The sequence below is a fragment of the Camelus ferus genome, chromosome 26, assembly GCF_009834535.1.
Source record: "Camelus ferus isolate YT-003-E chromosome 26, BCGSAC_Cfer_1.0, whole genome shotgun sequence".
Classification (NCBI taxonomy): domain Eukaryota; kingdom Metazoa; phylum Chordata; class Mammalia; order Artiodactyla; family Camelidae; genus Camelus; species Camelus ferus.
Window position 1 is genome coordinate 5,463,969 of NC_045721.1, and position 27,392 is coordinate 5,491,360.

General features: G+C 46.7%; 2 long non-coding RNA genes across 6 annotated transcripts in view; one reads left to right on the plus strand and one right to left on the minus strand.

The window, feature by feature from the left end:
- LOC116660102 overlaps positions 1 to 26,530 on the plus strand; it is a 338,126-nt gene extending 311,596 nt beyond the window's left edge. For 4 of the 5 annotated variants that reach the window (XR_004315484.1, XR_004315477.1, XR_004315480.1 and 1 more), the window contains one exon: positions 5,458 to 7,869. This is a non-coding gene — a long non-coding RNA (uncharacterized LOC116660102). Of the gene's footprint in view, positions 1 to 5,457; positions 7,870 to 26,189 lie in introns of those variants that run through there. The other variant, XR_004315478.1, reaches the window with a different exon arrangement.
- LOC116660108 lies at positions 8,792 to 14,010 on the minus strand. Its single transcript, XR_004315493.1, has 3 exons — positions 13,843 to 14,010; positions 11,650 to 11,950; positions 8,792 to 9,339 (listed from the first exon to the last, which is right to left on the minus strand). It is a non-coding gene; the product is annotated as an uncharacterized LOC116660108 (long non-coding RNA).
- Positions 26,531 to 27,392: the final 862 nt, after the last annotated feature.

Here is a 27,392-nt window from a genome sequence, read left to right on the forward strand (position 1 = left end):
TCTTCTACGGGTTGCGCTGGTTTTGAAGCCCATTCCCCCATCATCTCAAGCTTTTCTCTCAGAATGCATTTCCTGGTTTTTACATCAGCGCTCTGGTCTTTACGTGGTCCAGTTCATTTTCGTTCTTCCTGGTCGTGCAGCTCCTGAGCAATGCAACTGAATTAAGACGCAATGCAGTCTACCATTCAGCTGGGAAGACTGGACTGGCTCAGACACCTACTCAGTTACTCAGTCATTCATCAATTCAACAAATACTTGTTAATCACTCATTATATGTCAGGCACTCTGCTGGGCAAAAAGCCTTTCTTTTTTTTTTTTTTTTAACTCTAAGTTTACTTCTAGATAGAAAGGCAGGTAGTCAATGAGTAATAGTAATACTGGGCAAGATGTGCTATTATGTCTGCCATAGTACAGATGCTAAAAGGGGCACAAAATATACCAAACCCCCCCCCCACAGAACTATAAAATTATGTCTGTGCATTAGAGCATTGAAATGTAATGTAGGCTTACAATGGAGTGTTACACCCTCTCCCATTCCTCATGGTGTTTATTTCAAAAAAAAAATCTTCCAGTCTCCTTAAACTTTTAGAACTTAAAGAGAAAACTGAGACTCTCAGGCATAAGATCCCTCAATTTCCAGCATGCAAGAGTTATCTATATTTGCATGAATTCTCTCCTCCATTTTTCTGGTCTTGCAGAAAGAGATGTCATTTCTCTTGTTAAGGCCATTGCCTCTTTAAGACCTGTGCTCTTGACTGACTCTCCAGCGTCATGCAGACCATAGGATGGATCTACAATTCCCTTTCTCCTTCCCAGGTTGGCAGCTTCGTCTCAATTGGTCCCTTCTGCATAGCATACAATTATGACCAAGTTTGTGGTCCATCTGAAAAATCAAGTCCTCCTTGACCCGGTGTGTCTTTGATTTTCCTTACCTCCTAAGCCTGGAGGTTTTGCCTCTTCACTTGTTTTCTGCTATTTCCACCTTCTGCTCACTTGTTCTTCAAACACTTGCAGCCTTTGTTTGCTTTCACATTTCCTGACTTTGGCCCATATTTGACGTTAATGGCCGTCCCGTTCTCTCACTCTTTTCCCTGTTTGCTTCTCTCCTGCTTCACTGACCAATCCGTCCCCTGTCCTCTGTTGACTCGTATTTCTCTACACACCCCTCGAATATTGTGCATCCCATGTATGTTTCTTTCTCTGACTCTCCTCACTTCCCACCATCTTGGAGCCCTTCTTATCCCTGCTGTCACCTACCACCATGTGCTGACTTTCAAGATGCATTCAAATCAACTCTGCTCTGAGCGCCAGCCCCACCTACCTTCTACTCAGGCTTCTCAACTTGTTCTAAACGTAAGGCATCAATTTTCCACCAAAATCTGCTTCTCCTTCTGTCTGGGTGAATGGCGGTATCATACGAAACTTGGGTGTTATCACCTGCTGGCTGGCATCTTTTTCTCATCCTGACACCCCATCACTCAATAAATCCTGTCAACTCTTTTTCTCAAACGTCTGTTAGATCTGTCCTGTCTCCTCTATTCCCACTTCTCTTGCCTTAGTTCAGACCTCATCATCTTTTATTTGGACAAAGGCAATTAGATTACTATCTGATTTCTTTGACTCTGATATGATCTCTGATTTTATACCCTCTCCGTCTACCTGACACATTGTGGCCACGGTTACCTTTCTAAAAATACAAATCTGATTGAAAACAAAAGCACCTACAAAAACTTCTATGGGGAGCCATTGCCTGCAACGCTTGTCAGGCTACAGGGGAGAGGTTCAGCTGAGCCACTGAGCAGCCACTACGAGAGGGGTACAGTCATTAAGGACTCTGAAGTGCAGTTTCCCTGTTTCTGCCTTCTGCACCTCACCCCGTATTATGCTGGTAGACACTTAACAACCAATTCTCAAAAAGTAAACAAACAGACAAGCCAGCCCCCTGATTTGTCCAGTTTGCTGGTTTCCATGGTGCAAATACAGCCACTATGGCCAAATTCCAGCCACCAGCATCACCGGAGTTTGGAAGCCATTCACAGTTGACTCTCACAGGACCACAGCTTCTGTTCTCTTTCCTCATCCTGGGTATCATTACGGTGGGATCCAGGTGAAAAAACGCTTCCCTGGCCGCCTCTGGTCCATGGTAGGGGAGCTTTCTGATAAGCCTCACCTGGAGTCAGCCGAGCCGTGGCTGAGCGCGGGCCTTGCTGGGCATCGCGCTGGATTTCAGGGAGAGGCAATGGTGAGCAGAAACTGGACACAGCAGACGAGATGCCCGGGCTCTGTAAACAGAAGATGAGGTGGAGCTGACGCCGACAGCGAGCCCGGGCAGCTGCCTGCGTGAATGCCCACTTCCCCACACAAAGGACTCTGCGGCCCGCCTGCCTGGGGGCCACCTTCCCAGATGGCCCTGCCTCTGCTCCCCAAAGCAACACACGTATAACTTCTTCAGAACTGTGACCGAACGGATTACTCCTTTCTGCACAAGAATGCATGTCATTGTCAACATCAAAAACTTCCCTGCTCCGCTCTGGCAGCACCTGCCTTATTGATCGGGTGCCTTCTGAACAACTCACTCGCACAAAGCAATTAAACCTGTCTGACTTCAAAAGTAAGGTAAGACAAGCCACGTCGTGTGGCGGAGCACACACCTAACATGATTATTTCTCCTCTTCCTGGCGATAATAGAATTATGCAAAAGCGGCCTTGACCCAGTAAGGATTTTCTCTTCAGGATCAAACCTCTGCTTTCCCCTAACTCACAACTCCTCCCCTCAGCCCTGCTGTCCTCTCTGGGCACCAGCCTGGGAGTCTAAGAGCTTCTTACCTGGGAGGTAGTGCAGACTAATGAAAAGTGTGGCCAGATTCGTCCGGCTGGTAAAGGAGGAAGAACAAACATCCAGCTCCATCTATTAATTCATCCTGAAAAGTGTACTGATTATCTCCAGGGTGACTTTAGTCAGCTCCGGTAGCTAGGCTTAATTTGAGGAGTGAGACTTGTCCCCAGTTTCTCACTGGCCTCCGGTTGTCTGGATCCTGGGCCGGGGGGTTGGGGAGGGGAGGGGCTCCAGTAAGCAGAATTGTAATAGTTTTCGTACTTGTACCAGTACCAGCGCTGGGGATGGGAGTAGCTGATTGATTGACAGAGACCACAACAGAAGCCTTGCAGAGAAGGTCCAAAACAGAGCAGTTTTCTTGAAAACACTTTACCAACGTGCACCGTCTCAGACAGAAGACGCTTTCATGTCACGAGCATCTTATTAAGGGAGACAATCTTAGTGACCTTCCTTGGGTTGCAAAAGTGTGATCTGGAGAAGTTACATCACTTCTCCAACTTTCAGCTCGACATAAATCAGAACCCAACCTGGAACCCAGTCTCTCTGTCTTTAAAACCAGCTTCTTTCTTCATCATGAATTTCACACTTGTTGGCTCAGAATTTCCTTCATCCCGAGAGGAAGATGACGTTTGCCTCATGAGGGTTTTATTAGGATACTGGGCTTGTGGGTTATTAAAAGGCAAGAATAAAATGAGAAGGCAGGGAGGAGGGCATTTGGGAAATGTTGGAATGACTTATGGTAGCAGCTTCTACTCACTGGTGAATGTTTAACAGTCTAAATGCAGGGACTACAAAAAGACACCCCTTCTGAAGAATATTTTCAAAAGAACAATTCTTTTCAGATTTCTTGAGATACTAACTCCTTGGCAGCAGGTTAAGAATTTTTTTTTTTTTTTGAGTCTCAGATCAGAAGCCCACACGTGAAGATGCCCAAACACGGAGTGTCTTTGGTAGCAATGAAGTCCTGAGATGCCGTTATCTGAACTGCTTTACTTCGTATCTTTGGTGGCACAAAGCTTCAGGACACATGTGCCTACAAAGAATTATAAACTTATCAAGTGAGATTTTATAAAACGAGGAAACATCTTCCTTTGATATGAAACCTCGTGTTTATTATGTTTACTATTAATTTGTTCATCTAATATCTATTAAGCACCTAATATGTGTAAAGCACTATTATGTGTTCAGAACTTGGTATTGAATGGAACCATGAGTCTTTTAAGAAAAAAAATCTAACTTAAAGCAAATTTACTTGAAACTTACAATAAGATCTCTTCGGAGGCCGGGAACGTAGTCCAGTTGTGAAGTGATGAGCTAGGGTGAACTAGGTGGTTATGAGCAGGTGGAACTGAGCTATGTTTTAGAGCTGGAAGGGGCAGAACTTGCTAATGGACTGGACACGGACTTGAGGGAAGAGTTAACTGAGATGAAGTGCAAGGAATGAGGAAAGGGCTGGGTCCGAGGGAATGGTGGAATCAGTATTTCTTTCTCGGCCGTCTTAAACCTCATGCACCATCAGACATCCTGGTGTTGACATCATAGGCCAAACTAAACGACAACTTTTGCTTCTGTCATGAACAGCAGGTGTTCTGGGAGGACCCTTTCACTGCAGAACAAATACACCCTGCAGAGGAAATGTGCTTTGAGGCATTGCTGGCTGCCTCTCTGAAAGAGATTGAGAAGGATCGGCACTGATTATTGTTTCAATGTTTGGCAGAATTCACCAGTGAAGCCATCTTGCTCTGGGCTTTTCTTTTTGGGGAGGTTTTTGATTACTGATTCAGTCTCCCCACCATCTAAATGAAAGATTTGATGCAATCTCAATCAGAATTTCACAGCATGTTTCACAGAACTAGAACAATCCTGAAATTTGTTTGAAACCACAAAGGAATGTAACTTGGCGCAGCCACTATGGAAAACACAATGGAGGTTCCCAACAATAAAAAAAAAAAAAAAAAGCAGAGATACCATATGATTTAGCAATCTCAATTCTGGGCATATATTCCAAGAAAATGGAATCTGTCTTACCTTATTAGTGATTTGTGGAGAGATGTTTGCAGCCCCGTGTTTATTTCAACTTTACGTGAAAGTTGCTAAGAGAATAGATCTTAAATGTTCTCACCAAAAAAAAAAAAAAAAAAAAAACAACAACAACAAAGAATAACTATGTGAGGTGATGGAGGCGTTAACCTTATTATGGTAACCATTTTACAATATATATGCATACATTAAACTTATACAATGTTCATTCAGTCTGAAAATTTTTACTTTCTGAGTGAATTTTTTTATTTTTAAAACCTACTATTTTGTTAGTTGACTGTTAAGTACCCCTCTTTTTTAAACCTTTTTGTTCTCTTTTTGATTAATCGGGGTTATTGTTTCTAGCTTGCTCTTTCTTCATCCATTATGCGTTTCCTGCATTGTTCTCTTACTATTTACCCAAGAGCGGATAAGATGCATCGTCCACTTAATAAAGTTACTATGAATGGGTATTAGCACCGCTGTTTTCTACCAGTTTCCAGCGATGCACAAACCTTACGTATCTTTTAACTCCATGTACCCCTCTCCTGTGTTTTAAATCCCGTAAGAAAATATTACTATTTATTTATTTTTACTTACAGGTCCGTTGGAGACGGGGTTGACCTCCTTGATACAATCGGGAGACACGAAAGGTCCTTTCAGGCTTGGTGAGAACTGTTCGGTTTCTAGCTTGAAGTCCTCCTAAAGGAAGATCAACTGAGAGCGAAGGTTGTTTCCCAGGGCCCAGCATCGCCCCAGCCAGGCCTTGAATGCCGTTTTCCCGTCCCCGGTACTTCGAGACTGGCCAAAGCTCTGCCTCCCTTCCTAGCTTCTTAGCTAGTCCTTTCTTCTTGGCTTCTCAGCCTCTTATGCTGAAAATATTAGTAATAAATAATATCCTCAAGGAGAAAAAGCTGCCCCAAAAGTCACGCTTACAGAGCTCCAGTTTCTCTTTTCTCTAAAACCTAGTCCCTCAATGCCTCGCTGCCACGGTGACCCTCAGCTCCATGTCTCCCCTCCCAGCCCCAGAGAGTGCTGAAGGCCCTTGGCCTTGACATTCAGCTTGATCGCCTGTTTAGTACCACTGACGAACCGGCAAATGCCTTGAGGGAAAAACAGCAGAGAACAGTCGACTCACCTGGATGGCTGGCTTACTTTTCTCTTGGATCTTAGCCTTTCGAGTGCTTACTGACTTGAAGTAATCTATGATTGCTTCAAATAAGTATTCAAAAAAAATTTTAACCAGTTTTAAACTTTTTTTTTCCTGGAGTGAGGGTTGGGCTGCTATAGTTACTCTCTCATAACTATAAACAGAAATTTAAAAGTGTAATACTTTTATATAAAAATCAGAATTCTCAATTGCTCTTAAAAATAAAAAAAAAAACCTAGCACCACTGAGCCCATATTCTTGCAAAGATATCATAGCTGGAGGTAAGTAGTCCCTGTTCCTTTAATTTCAGGTACACTCTCTCCAGTTTTCTTGAATTATCTGGATCCCATGCAGGGATCCCTGAGAGTGAAAAAAAAGAAAGTCCATAATCACGTTTTGAGTGATGCTGATACCTGTGTTGTATAAAAGGAGAGCTGAAGTGAACTTGAGAATGCATGGTCAGGAAAGCAAAAGGATGCTAAGAAGACTGTTGTATCATGGAAGTCAAGGGAAGACAATGTCCCAGGACCGAGGGGGCGATCATCGGTGCCGAATCCCGCCGCGGCTTCCGGTCCGACAAGTACTAAACTTTCTTCTCCGCTGAGTGACTTAAAAGTTACTAGTGACCTTAGAAAGAGTATTTTTAGTAAAATCATGGGGGTTCCAGCCAGAGGATGGGGTGGCTTAAGGATCAGAGCTGTGGGAATAAAGGAGTGATGTAGACAACTAATTAATATCTGACTGTGACATTAGACAAGAGAAAGGATGGTGTCGGGAGAGATGGAGGCTGAGTAACACGTTTCAGAGAAGAGTGGTCCTTCTTTGCTGCCGGCTTCTCGATGCCGCAGCTGGCCTCGCCCCGCTTTCTTGCAAGATGAAACACTGCAAAGGTGTTTTCCTGAACAGGAGAAAGACTGATGAGCATTTCCGTATCTCAGAAGAGGAAGAAACAAGGCTTGCGGGGCTCTCTGGAGGCTAATTTAGGGTGCTGGAGAAAAAAGTAAATGAAGGCAGACAGAAGCCTGACTCCAGCCGCCCACCTTGTGTGAAGTTATCCCCCTTCCCCGCCTGTACAGAGGCAACAATCAGAAGACAGCAGCACTGAGGCTGCCTGGGTTTTCCTTTTCAAAAACCAGAGGACATTTTCCCCCTAGCTTCAGGCATCTGTTAATTGGCACCCCAGTAAAATTACAGAAGCAGCCTGCCTGATAATGATTGTAAATGACAGGGACGATCAGGTTTACCTTGTGACGTCCCCAGGGGACTTGCGGTTAGTTTAGTCTGAACTTAGCATCAGCTGCTCCGGTGCCTGCCTTCTCAGCGGGCAGTGGCTGGACTCATCCTATATTCTTTCAAACCTAATTAGCGTGAGAAGCTCCCTCCCTCTCTCCGCCCAGCCCCAGCAGCCCAGTTCCTCTCCCCTCCTCTCCTCCCTCACCAGTGCTCCCAAGCTTTCGGGTCTAGGGTCTAGGAATCGAAGCGGATTTCTTCTGAGCTCTTCTGTTTCTTTGGCCTGGAAGAAAACAACCCATGCCTTTGAGCTGTAGGTTATTGTTCCTCCAGGGAAATGCACACTCACTTCACTGAGTTCTAATCTCCCTTAACTCCTGTATGGTTTGAAGGTACTTAGGTGAAGGATTTTTTATTTAATGAGAGATGTCTGGAATGTACTGTAGGTCTTAAAGAGAAGTTAACACGGCCAAATAGCTAAATGTAGGAAGGGGTCTGTTTAATTAAAACCAAACCTCCAGATCTTTCAATTTACCAGAAGCTGCTATGTGTGTGCGCACGTGCGTATTTATATACGTATGTATATGTGTATATGGATGTACAATATATATTTGCACTTAGAATAAAATCTAAAAGTTTGTTGCTGGTCTGAAATTCAAATTTAACTGGGTATCCTTTCTTTTATCCGGGAACCCAATTTGCAACGTAGTTTCTTCTCTTGTAAAATGGAGGTAGTAATACTAAACCAGCGTGAATGCTGTGAAAAATGTCAAGGACACCATAAACATTATGTAAAACAACTCATGAGAAATATGGTTTATTATTTTCGTTCCTTCCCCTTTCTGCCTATGTTGTATTTATGTCACAAGGCTTTGCTTAGGAAGCTCACCAGCTGGAAGCAAGCGCTTCCTGGATGTGGTGAACGCTGACTGTGCTAAAGTAATGCTTTAAGCTGAGGTTTACAGGGTAGTGGACTGGTCCCTTTTGGAACACGGGGGAATGTTTTATACTTTCCATGTGATGATGTCTTTATTCTTGAATTTGAGAATTTGGAAGGCTATATATTTCAATCTACCCAACTTTTCCCAGTTACCCTATCCAAGGATACCCTAGTATTCATTCTTGGGCCAGGCTATGCCTAGGTTTTAGTTACACACAAACTGGTTTCCAGTTCAAACAAGTATCTCCCCATCTGGTCTTTCTCACCACCTACAGAAAGAGATAAAGAGAGAAAAAGCATGAGGAGAAAAGAGAAGATGATGTACTGGTTTGCTATTGGCCTGTTTGTGGATGCAGAATGTAAGATGCTTGATTTGGGGGTTCTTTATTTCTTGCCTCTTACGTCTAAGTCTTTCTCATTTTTATCTCGATTACCTCTATTCCCCGTCTGGAGGAACCCAGCAAGCACTGAAGGACTTCTTCAACACAGCTCCAAATAACAGTTTTTCTGCTCAAGAGACAGAGAGCAATGAACTTCCCTTACAGAGGCATTTACAATCAATTTCTTTATTTATCACACCAGATCCAGTGCAATGAGATCAGACTTTTGTCTTTTCCCCAATAGTGTGGACTTGCTGATCCACCAACCATTGAGCCATGGGCTCAAAAATGGCATGCTTCCATTTTTACCTTCCCCGTGCAAAGTCACTGTCTCTGGAGATGCCTTGTAAGTAGCGAGTGAGGAGCTCCTGGAGAACGTCAGTAGGTCCTGTTTGACTCTGGGTGGACAGAGGCATGTGCCGCTGTGGCTTCCTCCATGTTTTCCCTTCCATTATCTTTCCCAGTTCCACCTGGAAGCGTCTTGGACGAGAGACTCTGAGCCAGCACCGCTGCCTTAGAATCACCAGTGGGCATCGTTCTGGGCTCCAACGAATGGGCGGACTTACTCAGTGGCTGGGCTGTCCTCTTGTTGACTTGCTCAACTGGAGGAGGACAGTCTATGTCTGTGAGCATCTCTTCTGTCAGTGGCACTATATTTATAATTTCGTATGGATTTGGAGGTGAACTGTCCTTTTTGTAGCAAGAGGTGCTGAAAGGGATGGCACAGAACACAAGATCTGAGGGCAGCACCCTAAAATCGTTTTCTGGCCGGGTAATCACAAACCTGTAAGAAAAGCCAAAGATGCGTTCTGAACCTCTGTGGCTGGGACACCGTGGTTGCAGGCAGTGGCCCAAATAAGAAAGTCATTTTGCTGGGCCAAAAGAGGAAATGTTTTTGTTTTGCTTTGCTTTATTTGGTTTTTGATTAATAGTGAAAAAAAAAAAGAAAGTTCTCCGGCATGATGCAACAGGAGAGGTCCTGGGCCAGTAACTGGGGGACTAGCTTTCATCTCTGCCTCTGAAGCCACCCCTGGTTAGTCCTTTGGCATGCCATCTCCCTGTGGGCGTTCTTTTCTCATTTTAATGGGGGAGCGGTAGGACTGTGGTTTGGACTAACTGATTTCCAATGACCTTTCTAACTCTAGGTTTCTCTGCTTTGAATATCCACTGCACTAATTCTGGGCACAATTCCGGGCACTCAGCCAAGCTTTATCAAAACTGGAAGGGTGCGTGCCCTCCAGATGTCTCCACCCTGGTTTAGGCCTGTTTGAATGTTCATGATGCCAGCTTTCACACAGAATGTAGTTTGGCCAATGAAGAAGAGAAAAGAAACTCAAGTTCTCTTTGAAACCTTGACATAAGCAAAGAATGCATGTCAACGAGTTTTAAAGGACAGCCTGAGCCTGGCACCCCGAGCCTGGACCTGTGGAGGAAGACGCTGGAGAGAAGCAGGATGTCCCAGCCCAAGGCCAGGCACACGGCAAGTCCCCAGTCAACGTGAGTCAAATTCACGAAGACCCAGCGCTCCTGTCAAAACGCTGAGGAGGATAACCTCTCATGAGTTCCATCTGGCATTTCTTCATCGCCGCCCTGGAATAATCACCTCTTCTTTCCTAAGCACCTGCCGTGGAGCACCACTGACCTGTCGCTGAACAGTCTTCCCGTTTTTATCTTGCCCACTGAGTCCCTGGAACCTCTGTGATATTCTGAACAAGACCCACCCTCATCACATACTCTCTTCAAAACAGAAATAAAACATCATTTCCTTCCCTGAGGTCTGCTCAACCATGGGCTGCACATCCAATTACCATGTTCCATAGGTTTCCAGAGGTGTTGGGGGAAAGGGGACGGAGTTCAGCCAGAGAGAGGGAGAGGGAGAGACAGAAACAGAGAGAGGCGGAGAGAGACACACGAGGAATCAGCATCACTGATGCTTCCCAACTGCTGCTTCTAGAACCTCCCTGCTCCCCCACCATCTTCATGGCCAGGGCCCCACAGCCACGTCAGCCTGCCTCTCGATCCATCAGTGTCACCTCTAGACCCCCATGTTTATTGAGGGCTTTGGCACTTGGGACACCTTTTCTTTCAAACTCTGGTGCCGCCATCAACTTACAAGCCCGCAGTGTCTACGTGGTTTACGACTCCAACGTGCAGACCAGTTTCTCTGATTTCCACTACGCGGAGATCTTCATCTCCCACCCGCTTTGTCCTGCCTCTAAAATCTCATGCTTCGGTACATCACTCTCTGACCACGACTTCCCGTCATTCTTTCTCTCCCAAGTCCTTACTCCGAGCACATCTGCTCTTTAATTACATCAGGATTTCCAGTCCCTCGTCCTTTCCCTGTAAAGCCTAGGATTGCTCCTACAAATCCAGAGGAAACTTCTTTTTCCATTCCTCTCGGTAATTAATGGAACTTTTGCCTGTTTCTCCACTCCCTGTAATACATTCCCCCCACCTTTCTCTAAGCAGTGGCTAATGCCTGGACCCCACTGAGAGATCCTAGTGTCACAGAAGCCTGCCCTTAAGCACACCCCTCGTCTATAACCAGATCTGTCTTGGCATCATTCTTTTCCTTCTTTCCTCCAATGAGCAGACACACTGTCTTTCTTCGTATTCACAGCTCCTCCTGTTTGAGTGGATGGACTTCCTTCCCCTTTCTCCTGGAACAGCTCATCCATCTACTTCCACCTTATTATTCTGAATTACTCCTTCTCTACTGAGTCCCGTCTATTCCCCCGTGGGAACCTTCCTCGGGACCTACCCTGCTGTGCTGTCTGTGGATGGCACGCTCTCTCTTCTCTCTGCACACACATTTTCTCTGTCTGCCCCACGGCTGTCGGATTGATCTCTCTCCATAGCACACCCACCATTTACACGGACAAAGTACAGGGGCCAGAAAGAGGCACTTAATACACATCTCCCCCAATGAGTCCAGCAGAAAATGAGTAAACCTGTCCAACGCGGACGATGACTTGCAGTTTCAAAAATGTTGCCCAGACATGGATGAGGGATCAGTCAAAAAATAACCTCAACTTCAAATCTGGGTCTCCATTTCCAGTTTCACTGGGAACGGAGACACCATTCTCCTTACCTGGCCAATACTAACTGGACCCTGATCACCAGGGTCTGTGCGTGTTATTTCTGCTTGTTCTTCCTTATTCCTACACCGCCGCCTACATCCCTGCACCTGCCGATGTAAATGTGCGCCCTGAGCGCCAGATGTCCTTTTGGGCCCTTATGTGTGGACGGGGGGCCCGCTCCCCACACCAGCACACTCCCCTTCTGTGCTCCGGGTTGCACGCCTCTTCGTCGATCATGCGGTACAGGCCAAGGCACAGGACTCCAAAATTATCTAACGAGCCGCAGAATATTTGCCCAAAGGTGCTTCTTGGCTGGGGAGAGAAGAGAAAAACATACGTCTGGTGGCACTTTCTTTAAAAAAATTTTTTTTTCTTTCAGTTTTATTGAAATATAAATGACATACAGCACTGACTACTTTTTTGGTGGGGAGGAGAATGGAATTGTATTTATCTATTTTAGTGGGGGCACTGGGGCTTGAACCCAGGACCTCGTGCATGCTAAACACGTGCTCTACCACTGAGCTGACCCTCAGCCCCGGTGGCACTTTAATAACAAGCACCTACTGGAGGGTCCTTTGCCTTTTCTTGCAGCAGAAGAGCCAGTTCCTAGTATCCTCGAGGTGGGGGTGCCAAGTGGCCTGGGAATCGGGTTTGTGATGGGTTTTGAGCCTCTCACACCAGCCGCAGTTTCTCATCACTCTGGTCTTTCAGGAGCCCCTGGTGGGGGCGGTGCTGTGAGGTGTGACGCTCATTTTCATCACTCCTGCTGTTTTGGGCACTGTTCAGGAGCCACAATGAGCAACAGGTTGGGAAACTCAGTTTTCAAGGCGTATAGTGAGTTGGGATGTTAAGCGACCTCCAGGGAGCGGCCTTCCCGTCCGGCTCTAGCGCAGGTCACAGCCGCAGACGCTCCTCTTGACCTTGTTCTCAGGCCGACAAGGGCGCTAGGAGGAGGCAACAGGTTCCGAAGCGGCAGCAGCAAATGGGTTCAGGGAAGTCGAAAGAGAACAGTCTGTCTGGTTCTGCGATTCCTCAGGGTAAAGAAGAAAGTGAGGGCCAGACAGAAATGGAGAAGAGAGGGCTGGCCGGTCCACTGCCACCTCTGGGACCAACAGGAAGCTGCCGGTGGCAGTTGTCCTGGGCTTAGCATCCGTCACAAGTCAGCCTTAGGGCCTGGGAATCAGGACCACAGAAACGCAAAGGACTAGACCATACAGGGAGCTTTGGAATGGTGTTTGCGCCTGGAATTTAGATGCACAGAGCGTGGGATTTGCCTTCTTGGCAGTGTCTGCCGAGAGACACGTGGCACGGGGACTGGAAGAGCCTGCACCGTGTGAAGTTCTGCTCATGTCCTTGGAAAGGCCTGCCCCTGACACTGGAGAGCTGAGTGCAACGCCAGTCACAACGAAGCCAAAAGGCACCACGCTGACAAGCAGAGTCCTCACTGCCAGGCTGGACCCTAAGCAGATTCCCAAATGCCCAGATGCCCCACTGGGATTCGCCGGAAGTGCTGTCTTCTTCCTTGCTGTAATCTCCTGCTTGCTAGCTCAGTGGACTAAGAAACCGCTGGCCAGCCCAGTCAGATTCTCAGACTCAAGTACAGAATTCTTCTGCCTGACTTCAGCTGACCTGATCAGATTTCTTTAGCAGGTCAGGTGCAGGGACAATGGGCAGGCCGGGGTCAGACCGCCCTAGAGGGACCCCTGCCTGGCCACTGGGGCGCAATATGGTCTCGGGTAAGTAACCGTTTCTCTATACCTCATTTTCTCGATGTGTTCAGTGGAATTAATAACAATGCCTACTATGCAAATCCTTAGACAGATTAAGTGAAAAAAACCCCAAAGCAGATGGGCACAGGGCAGGTGCACAGTGAATACTAACTATTAAACTTGTTGTTAAAATGCTGGTCAATGGACAAAGCTACTGAACCTCTCTGGTGCTTCCCGTGCACTTGGACTTTTTACCTAGAAGATGGGAATGATAACAACTGCTTGACCTACCTCCTGCAATTGTAAAAAATAAATATAACACGTGAAAATGCACTGCATATTGTAAATATGCTATGAATAAGTTACATTAACTTTTTGTTGTTATTGCTATTTATGTGCTGTAGGCTAGCCAGGAACCTAAACAGGCTGGACCATTTTCAGAAACTCAGAGAGGCAAGGAAGTGGGGAACTCTGTTATGATAAGAGTAGACTCACCTGGATGTCTGACAAAATGGTTTGGTTTAAGGACAGAAGCCCCAGCTTACACCACATCCTTCCAGACAGAGTTGAGGAGCAGCTGTCATTCAGCTCTTGGAACTTCTCTTTATCCAAATGTTGTTCTAGCTGAGAGCTTATCCCTCCTGTCACCAGCATCTGAAGTAATTCCAGCACACGGTAATTGTAGAAAGCCTGGAAAGCAAGGGCAAGGCACGCGCAAAATCAGGAGAGCCGGTACGTAAACTCTGCAGGTGGAGAGATGTGGGGACTCAGTGGGCATCACTGTCTGAAATGGATCCGATGGCGCAAAGCCGTCAGTTTGGGGAGGATGCTGGGTGAGACAGAGAGCGGAGTAAATCACACAGACCCCGTTCCTGCTGCCTTGGGGAGTACTTACACTGCAGTAGAAAATGGGTAATGACACTGACCCCAAGGATGTCCTTTCTTCCAAAATGACCAGAGGAGTAGGTCAGACCACAAACACCCCAATAATCATCAATATGTATTTAAAATATGAATTTAATGAGATTTCTATAGGTTTTGCCTTGGGGGGGCGACTGATATTATTGTTGTCTATGCTTGAATCTTCCAGACATGAATATACTTCTAGTCGGTTTGATTCTGACCTATTTGAGGACAGGTACTAACCTATCTCCCACGGCTCTTATCATGTACTCCGAAAATTATAGGTGCTGAGTAAATGAATGGAATTTGAGGATATTTGGGATCAAAATGAAGCCAGAGGAGGGCACGTGGGCCAACTTAGCTTGAAACCAGCTGGAATCTGAATAAGCCCAGCCGTTTGCTTAGACTCCTTTCCCAAAGGATCCCTGCACATTCAGTGTAGACTAGGCGGTGACATGCGTGTAAACAGCATTGTAGTAACTGCCCATCGGGCTCTCTCAAATCTACTGTTAGCTATGCAATATTTTTCACTTTCTACCCTTTGTCTTATCCTTTCTACCCGCAGACTTCTATTCCAGCAGAAATGAGAATTCACACGGTTATATGTTACCTATATAAAAATCAGTGTTTTGCTTTCATTATAAATAATAGGAGTGACTGTAGTTGTTACTGTTTGAGAAATTCGGCCCCTCACTTTCCCTACTCTCCAGATTCAGAGGACTTGTCTTTTGAAGCCTGGGCATCTTGTTCTTCTCATGTGCAATCCACTGTTCAACATCCTTCCAGAGAGGCTGTCTAGGAACACAAGGAGGGTCACGCCCCCCACCCCCCCGGAACCTTCTGTGTCAGACCCCTGCTGTAAAACCCAGCTCAGCCTCGTTTCTCTGGCATTCAAAGCCCTCATGGTCGGACACCAACTCCCACGGCCCCTCCGTTCTGTATGAAACACATCTGAGTTTGCATCTTGGACCGACACATCCCAGCGGAATACCTTTGGACAATTCATGTATTCTTTCTCAGCAGTAGTCTTAGGATGTTAAAGCTGATATGGTGATACCCACATCTCAGCACTGTTGGGTGGATTAAATGAGCCACATGGCACACGTTACTGAATTCTGTTGCCTTCGACATTGGTTCTCGTGTATCTGGATCACCTGCAGTGATGTCTGTGAGAGCAGATTTCTGGGACCCCAGATCTACTGATCAGAATTTATGGACAGGGGTGGGAACCAGAATTTAAAGGGCACCTCTGGTGGTTTTGACACTGGTGGTCCTCAGATCACACTCCGAGCAACACTTCCTTAAATGATGTCCTCTTTCACGGGCCAGACTTTGTCTACTTAAAATTCGTGTCTTCAGGCACGCACTGGACCAGACAGGTGTAAGAATACTGAGGGCAAGAATTACTGCAAATAATTAATTAACGCAAATCATTTTTTAAAACCATATTCAGTGCAAAAAATGCTGTAAGGATATTGAGTGGAATTGGCAGTTAAATTTTAACAAAGAAATATTGCTAGTTAAATAAATAAAGAGGCCACTGGACAAGCTGACCTAGGAAATAACAGAATCAATATAAATTAAGAGCCAATTAAAAAAATAACTTTTACAATATTTTCTAGGTTGAAAAATAACTTCGAACGCCAAATCCAGGTTTGGCCACAATCCATTTAAGGACAAGTGGCCATCGTGCAGAATGATCAAACATAATGCTGTTAGAATAATTCTCCACTGATTAAAGGAAAGGTGTGATTTCTGGGGTTATGCCGGTGTCAGTGGCTCCAGGGAAATGTGTGCTTTACATATTTAACGGAGAGAGGATTAGTTTTTGAATACATCATTGCTTCAGTTTTGACATCAAAAGGGTTGCAAGTCTATACTGGGGGAAATAATGGGATTTACATGTCACCCTTACTCTGGGAGCTCATTTTGTGTTCTTATCCGGGGTTCCACGGCGTTGCCCGAACTGGTCTCCTTCTTTTTTCTCCTTTTCTCTTTCCTCCCTCCCTCCCTTCTTTCCTTCTCTCTCTCTTTTTTTTTTTTTCCATTCTTTTTTTTTCTTTCTCAAAAAAATCTGGAAGTTGAAATGTGCTTGAAATATTTCAGGACTTCTAAACTTGGACAGTGTTTCTAACAGAATCAGACCAAGCAGAATTTAGACCACCCGTGTTAGAAAACGTTGCAGCCCACAGTGTCTTAACTTTCAACTGCAAGAAAGCTTGAGGGCTCTCTCATAACCCGGAATAGTATTTCTTCATAGCAGATACTAACATCCTAGCCACGTGCTGCTTTTTATTCTAAGAATCTCAAAAGTCCGTGAGGTCAAACATTCTTTGAGAAATACTTCTAATTGAGAAATACTTCCTAAATGGTAGGAAACCTGCCCCCTACCAGCTGAGTGAACTGAAGAAAGCCGTTTAACTTCTGTTTCTTTCCTCTTTCTGTATAAGTAAAGGAAAATGCTCCCTAATTCATGTCCGGCTCTGAAGCTCTATTGTTATAAAGCCACGTGGGAGACCTGCCCCCCTGTGGAGGGGTCGGGGTGTCCCTCCATATTATAATTTTTATAGCATTGAACTGAGAGAGGGTTCAAAGTGAATCCAAATTACACCCTACAAGCGTGTTTCTCCAGCAGGGCCTGGAGTTTACGTCAATATTACAGGGGATACCTGAAGTTATAGTGTCATCTGAACCAGGAGATTTGGAGAGAAAACTCAGTATTTTATAGTGGAAAAAAAAAAAATCACAGGTCTATGGGGGAAAGAAGAGAAAAAAAAACTGCAAGAAAAGCTAAAATAGCACTTCAGTCTTTCTAAGGGGTGACAGGTTCACAGCACGTTATTTGGGCTTTGCTCTGTCCTGGGGACCTGCAAGTTCACGCCCCTTGTGTTTCTGGCGGGCGACTTGGAGGAAAGGGCAGGGACGCGCGGTGCCGCGTTCTGAGGGCACGTGACGAGCAAGGGGGCCCCGGGATCCTGGGTCGGAAACGGGGTCCGCCGAGACTGGAGACAAGTGGTGATCTCACCCTGTTTCAGAAGCCGCTGACATGTCACTATAGTGGCCCCAATGCTTTTAATGCAGGAGATAAATGTTCCTTTCCTCTCCGGGCCACTGCTCTCAGTGGTGTAAGGCTAGGGGGCCCGCCGAGACCAAACGGTCCTCAGAAGAGCAGAGACAGTGGAACCGGGGCTCAGGCCTGAGTCTGGGGCTCTTTCTCTCTGTGTGGCTGGTGTGGTCGGAAGTCGCCTCCGTCCTTCGAAGGCCAAGTGGAGCCGGCAGTACCAGGCCCAGGGGGAGGGTAATGAGTGGGACGTGCCCCTGATGCTTTTCTAGCTCAGCTCACCACGGCCAGAGATTCGGAGCTGGGGCTCTAAACTGTGTTAAGTGTGTTCGTTTTGCTGTGTCATCAAGGATTTAAGAGCTGGGGCAGGAGGCCACGGGGTAGAGATTTAAGGGTTCAAGATCCAAGTCAGCCCCTTTCCCATAAAGGATGAAGGTACCCTGAGCCCCACTGTCACCCTCCCCCCCAGTCACATGACAGGTGCCAGTCCTAAACTAAGCACTCCGTAGGAGCCCCGAGGCATGGCGTGTGACCTCCTGTGACTGTCCCCCACCTCAGGCCACCGTACGTAGCATTCGCTCCCACGGACATCACCACGGGGCCTTGGGAAGAACCCCTGAGGTTTCCCATCGCTTCCATCGTTGTCCAGCAGAACTAGGTACAGTATCTGAAGGCAGCCTGGGAGGAAGGGGTCCTCCCCAGAGAGGTCCCAAGGTCACACTCACAAGGTGAGTGGTGAGAAGCCTCATGACCAAGTTCGTGCCTCCTCGGCTGGCTTCTGGGACGCGCTCCTTACCGTGGCCAGGAGGGAATCCAAGAAGTTGCCGGAAAAGACAGTGCCTGTGGCAAAGGAGGTGCTGAGATGCAGGCTTGTTCCCGAGAAGTTTCCTTCCATTCCTCCAAGCTGTTCAATAAAGTGGATATTGGACGGATTTTCTGCAAACGAGAGGCAAAAAGGCAAGGCAGGCAGACACGCTTAAGGATGCAGGACTGCTCGGGGGAGGGTATAGCTCAGTGGTAGAGTGCGTGCTTAGCATGCACGAGGTCCTGGGTTTAATCCCCAGCACCTCCATCAAAATAAGTACATAAATAAACCTAGTTACCTACCCCGTCAAAATAAATAAAACAAAAAAAAATTAAAAAAAAAAAAGAGTACACTACTGCAGACAAGGCAGGCTGAGGTGGGCAGAGGCATCGCTCAAAGGATGCCTACTTTGGGGTCACAGTGGGACCTGTCTCTACTTCCATGCTTTTTTTTTTTTCTTTCCAAGTATCTTCATCCCCTGAAGACAGGTAGCGCTCTTGGAGATATCCTTGCCCCTCGGGTCCAGTTTCTCCAAGCAAGTGTCCTGAATGTCGCCTTTAGATAATTTACCTTTCAAACAAGGACACTTTTGGAAGAAAGGTGGGGGGGGGGCACTTCCAGTAACTGCACAGGGACAATAGGCATAAACGGGGACAGCTGCTCACCCCTGTTCCTGGTTTTTCCCATGTACCATGTCGTAGACGACCTGGTATTTACTTGGGTTCTTCGAGTTATTCAGGCCCAGAATGAGTTAATCAGTGCCTCTCAAAATCTAATGTGCACATGGGTCCACTAGGGGCCTTGTTACAATACAGATTCTGATTCACTGGGTCTAGGTGGGGCCTGAGGGTCTGCCTGCCCCGCAAGCTTCCAAATGCTGCTGACATTGTTCATTCATGGTCTACACTGTGAGCAGCAAGGGCTTCGAGAATCATCCTAATGGGACCAGTGAAGGAGTGGCCAAGTGACCCGTGAGCACGTCTATACTGGCCCCATGCGGCAGCTCAGATCCACCGTGGGCAGCCTCTGAGGCCAGGGCAACGCATCACTTCTAGGAGTTACAGCAGAGGTGCTCACTGCCTGTGGTCCAGGACTGCTGCATCCACAACGTTTGTGTAGAGAATCGCATTGGCAGACAGTGAGAACCTCTCCCAGCAGAGCCAATGGCAGGCATGTTACTGCCCATTTTAAAAGACTGTGGTTCCCTAACCTCAGGGCTCCTCTCCTATAAAGCAGTTCACGTGGATGTAAGCATCACTTGGTCCTTTCCCCATCTGCCTGTGGGAACGAGGGTTTGGGAAACCAGCACAAGAATGATGACGTTCTGGCTACAGCTACTGCTCTTTGTTTCTGACCCAGCCGTCTCGTGTCTTCTGCTAGCATCCGTGAAACTGGATGGATTAACTTGTTTGTTTCCAAGTAGCATGAACTTTTAGACCCTTCACAGTTCGTGATGGTCATATTACAGATCCAAGCAAATGTACTGGACATAAAACTCAGAGTACATGCCTAGCAAAGACTGGATTATTCCCCAATTCTTAAAATTATTCCTTAGTAAGTCTGGGCTGTGGGATATACTGCTGGCATTAGGGAATCATTTTCTTTCAAGAATTATGCATCTTTACAAAAGATGAGGGAGGCGTGACTAATATCAACCCACGTATCCTATGCACACATCCTTCCTGCTCCTGGCTCTGCCAACTTCAACACGTACGCATATCCCGGGAGCCCTGGTCCAAATCGTGCTGTGCCATCCCAAGCCAGGGGCCTCAGCTTTCCAGCCATTTCCTGCAGGCCACCATACACTCTGTACCAAAGGGCTGGCAGTCGGACCGGCAGTGCTCATGTCATGGTGACTCTTGCTAGCGGCCAAGGAATAGAGACTGAGTGAGCTGGCAGGTGATTTGTGAGGCTAATTTGACAAGCACTGCCTGGTGCCAGAAAGTCTTTAGCTGAACAAGGCTGTACGTCCCTGGAGAGTGACCAGATGCACTTGTGGCCCCTCCCCACCGCTCTAACTTATGTGACAGTCTTCTAATCAATGTCCCCAGGGTATATACACCCCAGGGTGAGAGATGGCTCAAAAGGGCAGAAAAATAAAAAATAAAATATAAATAAAGCTGCAGCCAAGAGCTTCAGGGTCGTGACAGACAGGCTGGTAGGTGCGAGCCAGGATCAAAGACCTGAGATCATCAAAGCTGGATCTGAAGAGCCGCTGCACAGGGATCCAGGGTGACTGGACTCTGTCCCACCTGTCGGTCCTAAATCACGTGACAGTGTCACCTGTTGGTTCCTCTCCATGTCCCCCTGCTTCATTTCTGGGACTGAGAGGTCGGTTCGTCTACTTTGGCAGAGGTCTCACTCAGCTTACAGACTCTGAATCGTACAACTAAAATGTGTGCTATGCTAGGGAATCAAGTGAAATCACACACCGGGGCCCAGCTTTGGAGATCGCCTTTGAGTTGGCCCAGTCTGTGTTAAGGGTACCATTCCCCCTCTTTGGTAGCCTCCCTTTTTCTCACCAATTATTATCAGTATCACATTGCAGTGTCTCCCCTGTGGCCTCACAGACACACCTCCCCAAGTGCACAAGGCACCTGCCTTCCCTGCCTTTCTTTCTGCTCCCAGAGCTCCTCACCTCTCGGAAAGTTGCATCCATGTGTCTTCTCCCTAAGGTGCTGGTGAGAGGTAACAGCTCATCCTGTGGCCTCTGCACTGAGTATTTCCATTTTAGAAGAGCACTGCTCAGGGCTCAGCTTCAGAAGACACCAGGGATGCCAAACTGAAGGACCCCAAGAGTGAGCATCTCCTAAAAGTCTGTCTGCCTCCCCGGCCTCACTCTCGTGCCTGCCCTGGTATCACTGCTGGAGAGGAAGGCACCTGACCTCGAGTCCCGTGGCGGGTAGACAGGTTGGCTCAGGGAGAGTCACATCCACATCCCCTCCCCTGGGAGAGTCCTTCTGACTGAGACTGAGCCAGACGCTAGTGTTCCTCTCCCAGAAACTGCAAGAGTGGGGAAGCCACTCCTGCGCCCCGACACCCAGAGAGAGCGGGCTCTGCTGGCTGACGGCAATGCCACCAACCGAGCAAGGGCCCCACGTAACGTCAGTCAAGCTCTCCACGGTCTCTGGGCCCCCTTTCGGGTCCTCGGTCTTTTGACCGTGGCTTCTAAAGACAGCCTTGGGGCATCGAGTATGGATCATGAAGATTTACCCCTTGAATTCTGCCCTTGAAACGCAACTTACTCAGCTCAGTGAGGATGGGGACTCTTCGGTATTGTGACTTCCGGGGATAGTCACTGAAGCACCGTGCATACTCTGTAGACACAGACAAGAAGAAGAAGGAAAAGAGATTGGCAAACGCAAACCACGTGGCTCGGGAAACTGACGAGGAGGCACAGGCACACGGTGTCACCAGTACTTTATCTTAGCAAAGTGACTCTCATGCCCAAATCTCAAACTCTTTTGTATATTTAGGACAAAAAAATGGGAGCCTCCTCAGGTTCTTCTCTCCACAAGTGTGGGGTGTGTGTGTGTGTGTGTGTGTGTTTTCTAAACGGCACTTCAAGTGAATTACCAGAAAAAGGTGACACTCTCCCCGTAGTTGCTCACTGACAGCGTACGTTAAACAGGATTATTCTCCACCAGGTGGGAGTGCTGGGTGATAGCTCAGGCAGGCAGTGCCTCAAACCACATCTATCTGCTTGTAGGACTCTTAGGAAGCTTTGAATAAATAGGAGCTGTGGCTCCCTGAGTGCTTCACACAACTGGCTTCTGGCTCCTGGTGTCTCTGCCTCTTTGAGATCCTCTCCGGGCCAAGGCTCTACCCACGCCCTCTTTCTTCTACAGTAAGACTGGCTGCCTCCCACCTCTGGTTGGCCTCCCCAGCCCGTAATGCCTTGGGAGTTCCTTAAAGACTGGGGTGGGAGGTCACTGGGGGCCTCTGTCCTTTGCCGTAGGAGGTGAGGCCCCACATCCTCCTCCATGAGCCTTGAATCCAAAAGTGAGCCGACCATAAACAAGAATAAAATAACGCTATTCGCAGCAGCATGGATGCACCTGGAGATTGTCATACAAAGTGAAGCAAGTCAGGCAGAGAAAGACAGATACCATGTGATATCACCTACATGTGGAATTTTAAAAAATGACACAAATGACCTTATTCACAAACCAGAGACAGACTCACAGACGTAGAGAACAAACGTATGGTTGCCTGGGGGTAAGAGCGGGATAAACTGGGAGTTCGGGATTAGCAGATACTAACTACTACATACAGAACAGATAAACAGCAAGGTCTAATGCAGAGCACAGGGAACTATACTCAGTATCTTGTAATAGCCTATAATGAAAGACTATGAAAAGGAATATATATATGTGTGTGTGTGTGTGTGTGTGTGTGAATCGCTATGCCATACATCAGAAATTAACATAACACTGTAAATGACTACAATTTAAAAAAAAAAGAACTTAAAAAAATACAAAGCTAGCAGTACAGAGCACAAGCCTGGAACTCAGCATTAGCATGCACTGAACCGTAGTTCAGTGGAGTTTCAAAAACAAGAATGACACCAGAGTTTTGGTCTCCATGTTAAACCGGAAAAAAAAAAAAAGTAAAGAAAGAAAAGGGAAGAGAGAAATAGGAAGCTAGCATCCTGATTAAATAAAAAAAAAAGAAACAAAACAAATATACAGTGATCTCATCAAAAGTCATGCTTTAAAACTGTGGGTTACCGTTCTTGAACTTTTCTGAGAACGCTATGTATGTAACAGGGAAAAAATGCGGTGAAAGTTGAAATTCTACTTATAATTAAGATTCCCTGCTGCCTGGGAAGAAGGTGAGACACTTGCAGGGCCCTCTGTTTCCTGAGCCAGGTAAGCGGCAGGAGAGGGGAGGGTGACCTGAGCCAGGTGGGTAAAGACAGCCTGGGAGACAGACAAAAGGAGGGAGGGTTGTGGGTGGGGGATCCACTGAGCTGGGGACCTGGGAAAGAGGAAGTCCAAAGGGAGGGTTTTTTTTTTTTAACCAGAGAGAATGCTACGCACTACAGTATTGACCACCTCTTCCATCTCCCCAAGAAACATTCAGTGCAAGGGCCCCTTCTTGTGACATAGAGTTGACAGTATGTTAGGACAGCCACTAAAATTCCAAGTCCTGCTTCCAGATGGATTCAGGGTAGATCTGGAAGCTCCCGGGAGCCCAACACCTGTGGTTTACAGCTAGGACCGGAAATGGCGTTAGGACTTGAGCAAAATCCTTCAGTTTCAGGGGAGGAAATAGGAGCCCGGGGGCTAACCTTGTCCAGCCAGCTATTGAAGAGGAGGAGGGTTTACGTGATGGTTAGAGATCAGATATCCAATCTCACTGGGAAATCTTATTGGCGGTGGGATCTGAATACCGAAAACTGTTTTTCCTAAACAGACTTCCGGTATCTCCATAATGCGGGCAGACTTGGGAGGACTGAGATGCTCCTTGGCTGTCAGCACCAACCGTGCAGGATGCTGTATCTGCTGTACGTGTCCTGCCTTCCTTCCTTCTTTTCAGCCTCATTTCCTTCCTTCCCGTCTGCCTTCCACAAATATTTAAAGAGTGCCTACTCCAGGCTAGGACCGTGACCAGTCTCTGCCCCAGTTATGTTCCACATGTTGCAAATACAAGACTTTCAGATAGTGATGACGACTGTGAATAAACCCAACTTTTGGGGGCCAGTGACTCACGTAGGGGAGGTGACTTTCGACAGGGTTTGAGGAGATGCTTCTCTGACATTGGAATGAAGTCCTGGGGGATGAGAAAAAGCCATCCAGACAGAGGGGCTGGGATAAGGAACTTCAGGAAGGGAAAAGCCAGCAGAAACAGACTGAAGTAGGGGAAATTTCAAGCTTCCTCCTGGCCTCCAAGACCCTACGTGATTTTTCTCTAACTGTCACGGGTCACCATGACAGGGTTTAAAGTAGGGAACTGCCATTATCTGATAAATATTTGTAAAAGATCCCTCCTTCTGGCTGCTGTGAGGAGCAGGAACTGCAGGGAGGTAAGAGTTGCACCACGGTCACATCAGATCTGTGAATTACGTCGAGTTAGACCACCTCTGAGGATGAGGCAACTGATCCGGGTTCACACACTTTGTCCCGGATTATATGGCTCGTAGAGGAGGGGTGGGTTTTCACCCCCCACTCAGCACCAACGTCAAACCCATGCCCTTTTCAGGGCTGCTTTGTAGCCCTATTCAAATGCACCAGGTTCGGTTGGCATTTTCAATGAAATATTGAGATCTCTTTCCCTCAAAGGGGAAATCCTCCCTTGAACTTCACTTTCTGATTCCAAGACCCTCTAACAGAGGGCTCGGGATATCCTGACTGCCAGAGGCAAACATTCTTACTGGATACAGACATACCCACATCAGCTCAAGTGACTGCTTGAACAGCGGCCCTGACACCGGCTGCAGGACAGCAACAGAATTTCTGCCTTAACCACACCATTTCTTGGAGAGCGATGGTTCATTTGAATGGTTAATTTGAGTAAGTGTCGGATCACAGCCTGGGCACATTTTACTAATGTCAATATTTTTGCTACCTAATCGTACACAGTATTATACCTGAAATCTTCCAGGCTGGCAGGGTGCTATTACAAAAGATTGCTTAATTGTAGATTACTACTGTACGTTTAAATTTCAGTAGCGTATTAAGCTGTCAGACTTAATTACCATTACATGTTTAGATTATGCCACAGATTATTTAGTTCAGTACCTAGGTTTGCCAACCTGTTCTTGTGACATGACAGGGGCAGTAATTAGAGCATCACTGAAAAACCTAAAGTTCTCCACGGGGATGTCCAGGAGACCTGGTGTTCTTGCTGATCCTTTGCAGAGTCCTCGGTCCTGCTATCCCCCACCCCCGACATCCCTTGGTGAACCACTGTATGGAATTGTCTCTGTGGTCCCAGATAGGCTTTATATGTAACTTCATCATGACCGGGAAGATGTGGGAAACCCCACTGATTTCGCCAAAGGCTCACCTGGTATATCAGAGCAAGATTTTTCACTCTTGGTACTATTGACATTTGGCACCCCAGTGTTTTTTATCATGTGGGGGCTGCCCTGTGCATTGTAGGATGCTCAGCGGCATCTCTGACCTCTACCCACCAGGTGCCAGTAGCATCCTTCCAAGTTGTGACAACCAAACTGTCTCCGGACATTGTCAGATGAGCTCTGTGGGACAAAATTGCTCCAACATGATGACTCAAATCCTTTGACATTCCTGCCTTTCCTCTTCCTCCTTCCCAACCCTTTCCCCTCCTCTCCTCTACTTCCTTCTACCAGTCCAGTCAGTTGCTCCTGTAACAGAGAACATGACCCATTATACAAAATCAATACAGTTTTGTTGAATGAATGAGTGAATAAGTGGAAGGATGAAAGTCACCAGATATAAAAGGAATCAGTATTCAAATCAGAGATTTATATCTTTCGAGCCTCTATAGGATGTGAATTTAAAACAAAAATAGGAAAAGTGAGTCACCTAGATGATTACCTAGGTGGCTTATGGTGTCAGTGTATATTCGGCTTTTAGCGATCCGGCATTTTCATTTGTACATTGATGACGTTGCCTTTACAGTGACTACTTCTTGGTCCAATTTTAGAAAGCTGCGAGCATGATGTACACACACACACACACACACACACACACACACACACACACACAGTACACATAAATCTTGTGTAAATCTGAGTGACCCTCACTGCTAAGCTAAGGATTTACATGCAGAACACAACGCCATTTTTATGCATCTTCAGATGAGCTCAGCAAAAGTAGAGCTTAGTGGGGATTGTCAGTGCACTTTGGTATTTGGGAAATGCTTTGCTATGAGTTCCTCTTTGCCAAAAAGCCTGAAACGCTGGGTGCTGAATGGTGTCCGGTGGTGTAGTGACAGTGGGTGATGTAGCTGGCTCCCAAAGATCAGACTAGATTCTTCTCTCCTTTGTCCCAAGAACCTCATATTTTCCTTCCTGGCCACAGTACTAGGAGTCAGAGAGAGTTCTTTTGGTTTCCCAATTTGACTCATGGAGATTTTTATCCACAGCTTGTAACCATGAACACCTTGTGACGGCTTGAACATCTGACCTCCCCACGCTCCAGGCAAAGTGGAACAGCTGTGGGCAGCAGGCACGTGGCCAGAGGACAGAGTGCCTGATCTTAACACAGAACATCCCCATCCCCAAGGGAAACGGCTGGCTCTGGGGGGCTCCAACCATGGGTGACTGTTATTTCCTGAATTGAAAATCTGTTCTAGATGCTGAAAATCCTTCGTGACAGTGCTTTTGTAATAGGTTGAGTGGCCAATGGTCAACCTTCAGAAATGGACTCATATAGAAGCCTTTTCCCATTTGGGGGAGAAGGAAAACCACAGTTCTGGAGTGGGAATTTACCTGAAGCACATTGCGGGCACATTGAGATGCATGGAAACTCAAGAGTCCAGCTTACTGGCTCACTGGCTTCAATCCAACAGGTGTGTGTTAAACACCTGCAAAGTGACCATAACTGTACCGGGTGCTGAGGGGAACGCAAAGGAGGAAAAGACAAGAACCCCGTCCTGGAGACAGCCCAGCTTTTCACTGTCTCTTTCCAATCTGAAGCTGAAATGTGACATTTTTAGTCTACAGAAGTTGGAAGGGACTTTATATATAGAGATAACCTTCTAAAATTCATATATTGAAAGTATCTTAAAGAGTAAAAAAGAATGAGGCTTCATTCTCTCCACCACAAAACTAAGAAAGTAACTTGAACATCTACGAGATCCCGTGAGAACTGATTAACAATAATAATAGGGGTTATTAATTATAATAAAATCCCAAATGCTATGTTCACTGATATTTGATTAATAAAAATGAGACTCCATGATTTTCCTTAAAATAGGAAAACAGTATTACATGCCTTCCATTTAGAAGATGGACATCATTTTGCATTTGACTAGGATCCCCAAGGACTGAACTGCCCGCTACTTCTGTTACAGGATTCTCAGAGCCAGATGAGATTTTACAGGACATCTGGCCCAACCTCTCCCCCTGCCCATCATGAAAGTTCTTCCCAGAGGAGTTAACCTCTCTCCTGGTCCATCTCTCTCCTGGTCCCAGTCTCCCCGGCCTCTTCCTGCCCCGGTGTTGTTCTTACGTGGCTCTGAGGGTCTCTGGGCTGAGCAGCTAATCTGCAGTGATCTGACATTGAGGGTGGCCATGATGGGCTCTGTGTCCACCAGGGTCGGGCTGCTGGATGACTTCGATGGGGA